The following is a 12,025-nucleotide window of genomic DNA, read 5'->3' on the forward strand; positions in this document are numbered from 1 at the left end:
CCTACTTGTGCTCCCGGGGTTCTCAAGCCCCGACAGCCGGCCACTGCCTATCATGCCGCCCCGACGTATGCTCCTTATGGTCATTACACCACCGACGGCGGCGCCTACTACACACCTCAGCCGGCCCTGCTCCCGACGCCACCCCCACCACAGCCGGCCAATGCCTACTACACTCCCCAGCCGGCCCTACTGCCTTCACCATCGTATCCGCCGGCACTGCTTCCGACGCCACCCTCACCTGCGACGCCGAGCTGGGATCAAGCTACCTTTCTCCAGGCCATGAATAACTTTGCTGCACAAGGAAACTCAGGTACGGATTGGATCTTTGATTCAGGGGCCTCTAGTCATATGTCTGCATCTAGTAATTGGTTATCTTCTTGCACTAAATCTCCTTTCCCTTCCATTATCCTTGGAGATGGATCATCTATTCCTATATATTGTGTTGGTCAGGCTCAACTTCCCTCTTCCACCAAACCTCTTTTACTTTGCGATGTTCTAGTTGCACCCGCCCTCATTAAAAATCTTATCTCTGTTCGCCAATTTACTTGCGACAATCTAGTTTCGGCTGAATTTGACCCTTTTGGTTTATCTGTGAAAGATTACCTGACCAAGGCCGAGATCGCTCGCTTCAATAGCTCCGGTGATCTTTATTCTCTTAATGGAGTTCCTGCCGCCACCCCTCCAACATCCATGCTGGCCTCCGTCGATCTCTGGCATCGTCGCCTGGGCCATCTCAACCCCGCCGTCTTAGCTTCTATGCTTAGTGAATTTACCATACCATGTAATAGGGACTCTCATAATTCTGTGTTTTGCGAGTCTTGTCAATTAGGCAAACATGTGCGTCTTCCCTTTAGTTCCTCTAGTTCTTGTAGCACTTATCCCTTTGAATTAATACATTGTGATTTATGGACCTCTCCCATTGCAAGTGTTTCGGGTTTTAAATACTACCTTGTTATCCTAGATGATTTCACCCACTTTGTCTGGACTTTTCCTCTACGCAACAAATCCGAGGTCCATTCTCTTTTCCTTAATTTTCGACGCTATGTGTCTGTTCACTTCTTCCTCCCAATTCGCTTTATCCAATGTGACAATGGTCGCGAGTTTGATAACATTAAAAATCGTACTTTCTTCTTACAACATGGCATCCTGCTTAGGTTCTCATGTCCCTACACCTCCCCTCTAATGGTAAAGCAGAACGCTCTCTTCGCACCCTCAATGATATAGTTCGCACTCTCCTCATTCAATCATCTATGCCTCCCAAGTTTTGGGCTGAAGCCCTACACATGGCCACCTTCCTTCTAAATATTCGACCTTCTAAAACTAAACCCAACACTACTCCCTATTATTCCCTCTTTCTTTCCCACCCCGACTACTCCGCAGTTCGTGTTTTCGGTTGTCTCTGTTTTCCCAATGCCTACGCCACTTCTGCAAATAAATTGTCACCACGCTCTATCCCATGTGATTTTCTCGGCTTCTTTGACGAGCACAAAGGCTATCGCTGTCTCGACCTTCACACCGGACACGTTCATGTCTCTCGTCATGTCACGTTTGCTGAGCACATTTTTCCTTTCTCACAACGCACTACTACACCATCCAACACCCCTAGCTCCGCAAACACCCCCTCTCCCCGTCCTTTCCAACTATATACTCCCCTACCTGCCGAACACAACTTATCACCACCACCATTAACACCCACCATAGCCAATCCCAACCATACACTCACCCCACCCGAGACGTCCCCAACACCCCTGACCCCTGTTCCCTCCCCAACACCCAGCCCTGCTCCCACTCCACCACCCAGCCCTGCTCCCACTCCACCACCCAGCCCTACTCCTTCGTCCGACTCTTCCGCTGCGCCGGACTCACCAGTACCCACCTTACCCCCTCGTGCTATTCCTACAGCAGCCCCGATTAATGATCATCGCATGCGTACTAGGGCCAAATCAGGATTTCATCAACCCCAAGACCGCGTAAACCTTCATACCTCCGTATCTCTCACTTCTCTTCCAAAGAATTACAAAACTGCTCTACTTGATCCCAATTGGGCCGCTACCATGCAAGAAGAATATAATGCTTTACTTCAAAACAACACCTGGCAACTTGTTCCTCGTCCTCCCAATACCAATATTGTTTCTGGCAAATGGATTTTTCGCCAAAAGTTCCACTCCTATGGGAGCCTCTCACGATATAAAGCCAGGTGGGTTTGTCGTGGCTTTTCTCAGCAACAAGGAATTGATTACGAAGAAACCTTCTCTCCTGTTGTTAAACCTAGCACCATTCGCACCGTTCTTAGTGTTGTTGTCTCCTCTTCATGGCCCATTCACCAACTTGATGTTAAAAATGCTTTCCTCCATGGTTCCCTTCAAGAAACTGTCTACTGCCAGCAACCTCTGGGTTTTGAAAATCCATCCTTTCCAACTCATGTATGTCTTCTTCAGAAATCTCTCTACGGTCTTAAACAGGCCCCACGAGCTTGGTTTCAACGCTTCTCCTCCTTCATTCAAACAATAGGCTTCACTCCATCTCTCTCCGACACCTCTCTTTTTGTGTATCATCAAACTTCTGACACTGCCTATTTACTTCTCTATGTAGATGATATCATTCTTACCGCCTCCTTTCAAAAGTTCTTAGATCATATTGTCTCTCTTCTTAGATCTGAATTTTCTATGACTGACCTAGGACTCCTTCATCATTTCTTAGGCATTGCTGTTGTTCGAGATTCCACCAGCCTTTTTCTTTCCCAACGCCAGTATATTCTTGATCTTCTTAATCGTGCTGGTATGCTTGACTGTCAATCATCTCGCACTCCTGTCGATACTAGTTTTAAACTTTCAGCTACCGGTGAACCATTTTCCGATCCTACTCTCTATCGTAGCCTAACAGGTGCTCTCCAATATCTCACCATTACTCGTCCTGAAATCTCTTTTGCTGTTCAACAAGCATGTCTCTATATGCATGATCCCCGGGTTCCTCACCATAATCATGTTAAACGCATTCTTCGGTATTTAAAAGGAACTCTCAATCATGGTCTCCACCTCAATAATTCTTCTCCAAACTCGCTTACCGCATACTCTGATGCAGACTGGGCTGGTTGTCCTGACACTCGAAGGTCCACTTTCGGTTTTTGTGTTTTTTTTGGTAACAATTTGATTTCTTGGTCTTCGAAAAGACAGGTTACAGTCTCACGTTCGTCGGCCGAGGCTGAGTATCGCGCTGTGGCACATGCCGTTGCAGATACAATCTGAATTCGGCAGTTACTCTCCGAGCTACACAGGCCTATTGAGCAGGCCACTATTGTCTACTGTGACAATATATCAGCAGTCTACATGACCAGCAATCCAGTTCAACACCGACGCACAAAGCATATTGAGATTGATAGTCATTTTGTTCATGAAAAGGTTGCTCTTGGTCAGGTTCGGGTGATTTATGTTCCCTCTACGGCTCAGTTTGCTGACATTTTCATCAAGGCACTGCCTACTAAGCCGTTTCAAGATATCTGTTTCAGTCTCAACGTCGTCGAGCCTGCCGTTGATACTGCGGGGGGATGTTAGAGTAGTCATTATGGTAAACGACTTCTAGTCCAAGTCAGTTTTGTACCCCTACCCCAAGTCGGTTTGTACCCTCTTATATACTCTTGTATGCCGCACCAAATCATCAATAAGCAACAGTTTTATTCAGCTTTCAATTTCAAATGACTGACCGTACTCCACCGGCGAGCCTGCCCTCGACTACCAGTCCCGTATCCCCTACAATCACGTCCCAAACTAAGGAAATTCAACGAAATCGGCAAGCAAAAAGGAAAAAACTGCTGGCCCTCCACGCCGCCCCGACGCCGCCCTCATCGGCGTGCTCCTGCCGCTCTCAACGCGCGCCCCTCCGCACTCGGCCGCCGCTGCCGCCCCTCCGCTCCTGGCCGCCGCCGCCACGCGCCTGCTCAACCCGCACGCCCACACGCCCAGCGGCTACCGAGGTCGAGGCCGAGGGCCGAGGGCCGGACCATCCCAAGATCTTCCTTGTGTTGCGGTGGGAGTGGAAGAGGCAGCGCAAGGGAGTCTCCACAGAAGAAGCCATCGTCATTGACCTTGGCGTAGAGGGTTGCCTCCGTGAGATAGTGATGCTGCCCCACGCGATCCAACGTCCAGGCAAAGCGCCACGCATCGACACCAACGTGGGATCCATTCGCCCTCCTCGCTCTCCTTTGACGGTGCCATAGGCGGAGGTGTTGTTGCCCCATGCGATCCGACGGGAGAATTGCTGCTATGGATCCCCACCTCCACCTAACCCACACCCGTCCCATGGTCGCCGAGGCCCCAGCGGCATCACGGGTACGTTCGGCACAACTTAGTAATTTGCAACCAGTCCCCTTCATGTTTTGTTTGGTCCGAGTGTTTTTTTTCAATGGAATTTATTTGGTGATGAATCGATCTGGCTATATCCTCACAAAACATAAAATTTTGATGAGTCAATCTGGCCACATCCCTTTACGCTTATCGATTTATCTGAGTAATAATTTTGTAATTTGTTCTACAAATCAATCTAGCTGTATAGTTGATCCCAATAAGTGGAATATTAATCTCACAAAGTCTTTGACTACTTTCAGAGTTGAGTTTCAGATCCCTAAAAGGTTTTCAACATTAAACAGATTTAGGTCCTGCAGTGATTTGTCCATGGCGTAGGTCTGAAGTGTTTTCGTCCATAGCAGCATGCACGTACAAGTGCTTGCAAGCAGCAATATCGATTGATTTTGGGAGATTAGCATGCACAAAGAAGCCAGCTAGATAAGCTTTCGACCATAGAGAACCCACACTTTCTTTCTTGCAGGATTTTGAAGATTGAGAACTTCCATACTTTTAGATGTATAGAAAGAAAGCAGATTGTGCTTGTAGATAATGATGGTGAGAAGACAAGGTTTCACATGCAGATATTTTCACGTTCGTTTCACTCCATACAAGTCCCAGCTGTTGCAGTCACGTTATATAACAATCTAAACATTCCCTTTCAGTGTACAGTGTAGGGAGCAGTCCTTATATTGCCAATTTTGCGCACAATAATCATCAAGAGCCTCAGGAATTCTGCCCTGAGTATGGTAGTGCAATCCAGGTTTACTTGGTGCCAATTGCTCAACACGAGGAACAGGTTGGTTGGAATATATTGGTGCTACTTTTTTCTGTAGTACTGCTGCCCAAGACATAAAGACTGTGCTAGGTATTCCTCACACATACTCAAGTAAGGAGCCAAGGACCTAGGATGTCATGTGTTCCAGTCTATAATATGGCTTCGCAAGTAACATTACCACTGACTTGCATGGTGCAGTTGACTTCACCAAATATCCGTTTCGAGTAATCTTCATTCATTTGTGTTTCTTTTCAGAAGATACCTTTTGCCAGCCATTGTATTGCTTGCACCCCGAACACTTACTGATTTAGTATTTCACCACTGATTCTGCTGAAACTTCAATTTTGTTGAGTTCTCTCACCACTGATTCTGCAGTTTATGTCCGGATGGCACCTCAACAAATCCGTTGCTATAGAACAGACTGTTCTCTCTGTTGATTTACACACTTTTTCGTACTTCAGTCGTCCACTAATATTCAGTCTTGCACATGTTGTTCTGCTGTAATTTCCCTTCCCAAATACTCCCTCCGTCCGGAAATACTTGTCATCAAAATAAATAAAAGGGGATGTATCTAGATGTATTTTAGTTCTAGATACATTCCTTTTTGTCCATTTTGATGATAAGTATTTTCGGACGGAGGGAGTAGAATATTAGTGTTCATAATAACCTTGTGAATGCATTTGTATGGTGCTTTTCAATCATTGCACTCCTTAATTAGAGATGACATTCGCGTGATACATGCATATTGGAATTTTGAGAATGAACTGATCGAATAATCAATAGTTCCTGAACATGATTTTTAATATGATTAGTAAATGTGCATGGAGTTTTGTCTGGTTCACTCGCCAATTGCTTACTGCGGCCTTCTGCTGAATTATTGAATTTTTGGATGGAGTCTCTTGATGATGGATTAGTGAATTTGTGCAGGATTTGTAGGTACTAAACACTTCTACCTTGACTGAGAAGCACATGAAAGCTAATATACACATAATCATTCTTCTTGATCTACGCGAGTTATCAAATTTTTAATACACATTACCACCTCTAATTTTCAAGTCTGCAGGAGATAGATGCTACTTGAGAAGCAAAAAAAATGCAAAGCTATTATTACCTCTGTGACATATGTATCAATTGGAAAGATAATTTGTCACTTTACTATACTGGTTGTTGAGATAATGTTGTTAGAACTTCTATGTTCAGGAGCAACTCAACTTCAGTGGTTTATTTTTATGTTTCTGCTCTCAGCCACCTTTTTTGTGGCGATGCCTCTGATGTGCATATGTATTAGCTTCTCTATCCTGCATCGATGAAGAGTTCCAACTTCCAATAAATATTAGTTGGGGAAGAGTTTGATAATCATTGGTTTGTGATTGCCATTCATCTTTGAACACTCTTCTAGGTCCATTTTTCATATAGGGTGGTTTGAAACTACCATCTTTGTACTGTTTTTTTTTTTTTGTGTGTGTGTGTGTGTGTATGTCAAAGTGTGAATTTAGCAATGGCTATTTCACACGATGTGGATGCTATATTTTGTTGAACGCTATACTGAACATCCGAATATCTCTTAATTATTAAAATTGGTATCATATTATCTTGTGATATCACTTTGTGGTGTACTATAATAGTTGCAAAGTGGAAATGTTTCGACATCTGCCAAGCTAAGATACCGGTTAATAGAAAAGACAACCAGTTAATAGAAGAAGCAGTAAATGTGAAAGCATGACCACTTTGTAGGGGTTTTGAGCCCTCGACATGCTGAACATGTGAGATCTATTTTCCCAAAATGAGAAAAAAAAATTAAACCATTAAACAAAGACACACATTGTTCGACAGATATACGTGCATTGCACGTGCACGTTTACTAGTAACAATTAGTGGCAACAACAGTCTGATCTTGTGTCTGCTCCTTCCTTGACGTTGGAATCTTTCAGAACATGACATGATGAAGCATCCTACCACTTGTACTGTCTACTAGAGTGCAGACTAAGCGGATACTTTGTTGTCCATCACCAAACTCTTCCATGGAAACGTTTTGGCGGCGATGCAACGCAACAAAAACAGCACTTCTGGTCACAGACACGCCACAGCTTGGATACAGACAGATACGTGTACTGGTTAGTATACGCCTTTTTTAGTAATATATACTGGTTAGTTTTTTTTTAGACAAATATATATACTGGTTAGTAACGTACACCCATAGAATAAGACTTGATGGATCGAGTTGTGGGCTGCTGAAAACTAGGTGTGGGCCATTATTTCGGTCTGCCTCAAGCCCACACATACCACTTGTGATCCGAAGGAACAAAAAACTTGTGAACCGAAGAAACAAGCGACAGAGAAGCAATTTTTAGTCCCACACAAATGGCTTAGCTTAACATAAGCACGCCAATTCATAAGCGCACCATGCTGTTTAGGAGATGTGCCAAAAAAGAGAGCACATCCACCCCAACCTGTGCGGTCTGCATATTCAGCAACCCCAACTGGATATTGAAATTTAATTCCTGTAGCGTATGACACGTACGCCTGGTAAAATATTCTTTTTTATTTTCCATAAATTTTATTTTAAATAACCTAAACATTTTTTGTATGCCTTACGTGTATGCCAGGTAAATAACTCCTTTTGTGTTAGTATATGCCTGTCAAATAATTCCTTTTATTCTTTTCGAAAATGGGGATCTCCCCGGCCTCTGCATCACAGCGATGCATACGGCCATCTTATTAAACCAAACAAAAAGGCTCCAACAAGGTCTCAATGTCTCGAACTGAAAAAAAAAGAGAAAAAAGCTCACACAGCCAAAATGGGCTAGAAACACAAACTAGCCAAATAAAGGACGCCACAATCGGCTGGCTAAAGAGAGATAGGTAAACTAATTTTCTATCCTATTACATGACCGCCATCCAAACCGGTTGAAGATATCCCGAGCTACCATCTCCCAGCGGACAGATCCAGTAACCAAATGCTCCCTGGCCTCCATCTGAGTGAGTAGCGACCACGAACGGATCAATGCCGTGGCTCGGAAGATAACCTGCAAAAAATGAATACGTGATGTTCTGTTAAAAACCAAATCATTTCTGCAATTCCAGATAGTCCACAGCAAAGCGCATACTCCTACACGAATATGTCTCGCTAAGTCTGGCTCAATCCCATTGAGCCACGTCCCAAATAACGTATTGACAGAATTCGTTGGAGTAATATTAAAAGCAATGTGGACCGTCCGCCAAAGATCTTTGGCTAGCGGGCAATCAAGAAACAGGTGCTTGATCGTCTCATCCCGACCACAGAAACTACACCTACTAGGTCCTGTCCAATTACGCTTCGTCAGGTTGTCCTTGGTTAAAATAACTTGTTTGTGGACAAACCACATAAACACTTTTATTTTCAATGGAACTTTGACCGCCCAAACATGCTTGGAGGTAGGAATGAAGCTCGAATTGATAACATCAATATACATTGATTTAACTGTGAATACTCCAGACCTAGTTAGCTTCCAGCGTAATTCATCTGGTTGTTGAGAAAGCTGAACCTCCATTAGTCTCCTAACTAGATGGAGCCATTCTTCCCAACGATTGCCCGCTAGCGACCGTCTGAACTGAATATTAAGGGGGATAGATTGAAAAACCGTTGGAACGAACACCTCTCGTCGTTGAACAATGCGATATAAAGACGGGTATTGAATGGCCAAGGGTTCCTCTCCGAGCCAAGTATCCTCCCAGAAACGTGTACTAGCCCCGTTGCCAATAATAAACTTTGTCCTATTAAATAAGCATTGTTTAACTTTCATCAGTCCTTTCCAGAAAGGCGAATCGGTCGGCCTGACTGTCACCTGGGACAAAGTTTTCGTCTGAAGGTACTTGCTACGAAGGATTTGCGCCCACGTGGCATCCGTCTCACTGGACAGCTTCCACAGCCACTTACTGAGAAGGCATTTGTTCTTAACTTCAAGATTCTCAATACCAAGACCCCCTTGGTCTTTCGGTCTACAGATGATATCCCATTTGGCTAGGCGGTATTTTCTTTTTAGTTCATCACCCTGCCAGAAGAAACGCGATCAATAGAAGTCCAGTCTTTTCCTGACTCCAACTGGGACTTCAAAGAACGACAGGAGAAACATAGGCATACTCGTGAGCACCGAATTAATCAGAATTAATCGGCCTCCGTATGACATGAGCTTTCCTTTCCAGCAACTCAATTTCTTTTCAAATCGGTCTTCGATGCATTTCCATTCTCTGTTTGTTAGCTTACGGTGGTGGATTGGTATACCTAGGTAAGAAAAAGGTAAAGCCCCCAAATCGCACCCAAACAATTGCCTATAAGCCTCTTGTTCATCCTTGGCTCTACCAAAGCAGAACAACTCGCTCTTGTGAAAGTTAATCTTTAAGCCGGTCAATTGTTCGAAGAGGCATAACACCAGCTTCATATTTCTCGCCTTGGCCAAGTCATGCTCCATAAAGATGATTGTATCATCAGCGTACTGAAGGATGGATACACCTCCATCAACAAGATGAGGTACCAAGCCACCTACTTGACCATTCTCCTTAGCCCTTCCTATCATAATTGCTAACATATCAACCACAATGTTAAACAGGATAGGGGACATCCTTGCCTTAGGCCTTTATGTGTCTGGAAGTAATGACCAATATCGTCATTCACTTTAATTGCAACACTCCCTTTTTGCGTAAACGATGCAACCTGGCGGCGCCAAGCTTCATCAAAACCTTTCATACGCAATGCCTGTTGGAGGAATGGCCATTTGACTTTATCGTACGCTTTCTCGAAATCCACCTTAAAAACTACACCATCTAGTTTTTTTGAATGGATTTCATGGAGCGTTTCATGAAGGACGACCACCCCTTCAAGGATGTTTCGGTCCGGCATGAACGCAGTTTGGGACTGTTGCACCACAGAATGCGCAATCTGTGTGAGTCTATTAGTCCCGACCTTGGTGAAGATTTTGAAACTAACATTGAGAAGGCAGATCGGCCTGAACTGCTCTATTCTCACAGCATCCGTTTTCTTAGGAAGCAGTGTGATGGTTCCAAAATTCAAGTGAAATAATTGAAGCTGTCCAGAGAACAGATCATGAAACATAAGTAACAAATCCCCCTTAATAATGTGCCAGCACTTTTTGTAAAACTCGACTGGGAATCCATCCGGTCCGGGAGCCTTACTGTTTTTCATTTGTGCAATAGCATCAAACACCTCCTTCTCGGTGAACGGAGCAACCAGAATATCATTATCAGCAGCCGATAGTTGAGGCACATCCTCAGTCCTGGACTCATCGAGGGACACACAACTATCCTCCGGAGGTCCAAATAACTGCTTGTAATATTCGGTTATATAGGTTTTGAGATTGTCCTGTCCTAAAATAGTTCCTTCATCTTGTTCAAGCTGAAAAATTCTCTTCTTTCTGTGCTTACCATTAGCAATCAAGTGGAAGAATTGAGTATTCGCGTCCCCCTGGACAACTTTGCGTACCTTAGCCCGCAATGCCCACTTCAATTCTTCTTCGCGGAGAAGTTCTTTCAACCTCTTCTCCGCCTCAATTTTAACCTGAAGCTCTGCTGGTTGCAAGATCGTAGTTTCAGCCATCGAAATTATCATTATTCTTCTCCTCTCTCCTCCTAATGATATTGAAATCACCCCCAACTAAAATTGGAAGTTGCTCGGATCCACAGATTCGCACAAGGTCCGCCAAAAACTCCGGTTTAAGCTCAGGCTGTGCGGCACCATATACCGCCACCAAAGCCCAGTTGAAACCATCAGCTTTAGACCTGACTCGAAACTTAACCGCGAAGTCGCCCATCACTACACTTCGGACTTCTAGCGAATCGCATCTCACCCCAAGCAAGATCCCACCCAATCTTCCTCACGGAGGCAGACAATGCCAATCGAACTCAACACCGCCCGCAAGAGAAGTAAGAAACTGGGGCGCAAAGTTCTCTCGACCAGTTTCCGAGAGAGCAATAAAATCTAACAGATGCTCTAGAGATGCCTCAGCAAGGAACCTTCTTTTAGCCAAGTCTTTCAGACCTCTGCTATTCCAAAAGATTCCTTTCATAATTCATCATGAAATTTTTTGGTAGTCCGGATCCTAGCACTCCTACGAACCGCAGAATCGGGATAAATCTTCCGTTTCCACTTGCGCCTTGGTTTTCTAGGTTCTTCCACCCGGTCCTCATAACTGGGCTCAGTGTTACTAACCACTGCATTATCTAGAGGTACATCATCATCCTCAGACTCCTGGTTGGATGGTGCAAGATCCACACACAAATTATCGAGCACTCTGACCCCCAACGCATCAATCTCAGCATCATTCATGGGTTTTACCGCTGCCAGATTACAAATAGTCTCTAAGGCACGCTCCGCCTCCAAATCTAAAAGATCATTCACCGATTTGGAAATTTCACTATCATTAGCCCCTAGCGAAACTCCTAGTTGGTTTGCATTATTAATAATCTCCTCATCAGAAAAATGCAATAAAGAATTAGATATGTTGACGGACATACGAGTAGAAATCTCAGCATCACGAAGTTTGGCCGCCCTCATAGCGCACCTCTGTTGTATGTCATCAACCTCGGGAAGATCCTGGATGCGAGCACTCATCCGTCTCCCCATCGAGACCGGGCCAGGGATCCCGCCGAAAGCAACAACCTCCACCCTAGTAAAACCTCGCGCTGAAACCCGCAAAGGGTCAACCAAGGTTACCGGAGAAGGCGGCAGAAGGCTCCCATGCCCCTCGGACAAGTGACCCACACCGAGGCCCTGGGCAACGGGCGAGTCGGAGAAGAGGAGTGCAGGGGCTCCTGCCCGAGCCCTCCTCCCGCTCCACCCCTCAGCCCAAAGGGAAGCGCCGGTGCCGTAGGAGACGCGGTCGTCCCGACCGCCGAAGAAGAAGGAAGAACCGGGGCC

This window comes from Triticum aestivum, chromosome 7D, assembly GCF_018294505.1.
Source record: "Triticum aestivum cultivar Chinese Spring chromosome 7D, IWGSC CS RefSeq v2.1, whole genome shotgun sequence".
NCBI lineage: Eukaryota > Viridiplantae > Streptophyta > Magnoliopsida > Poales > Poaceae > Triticum > Triticum aestivum.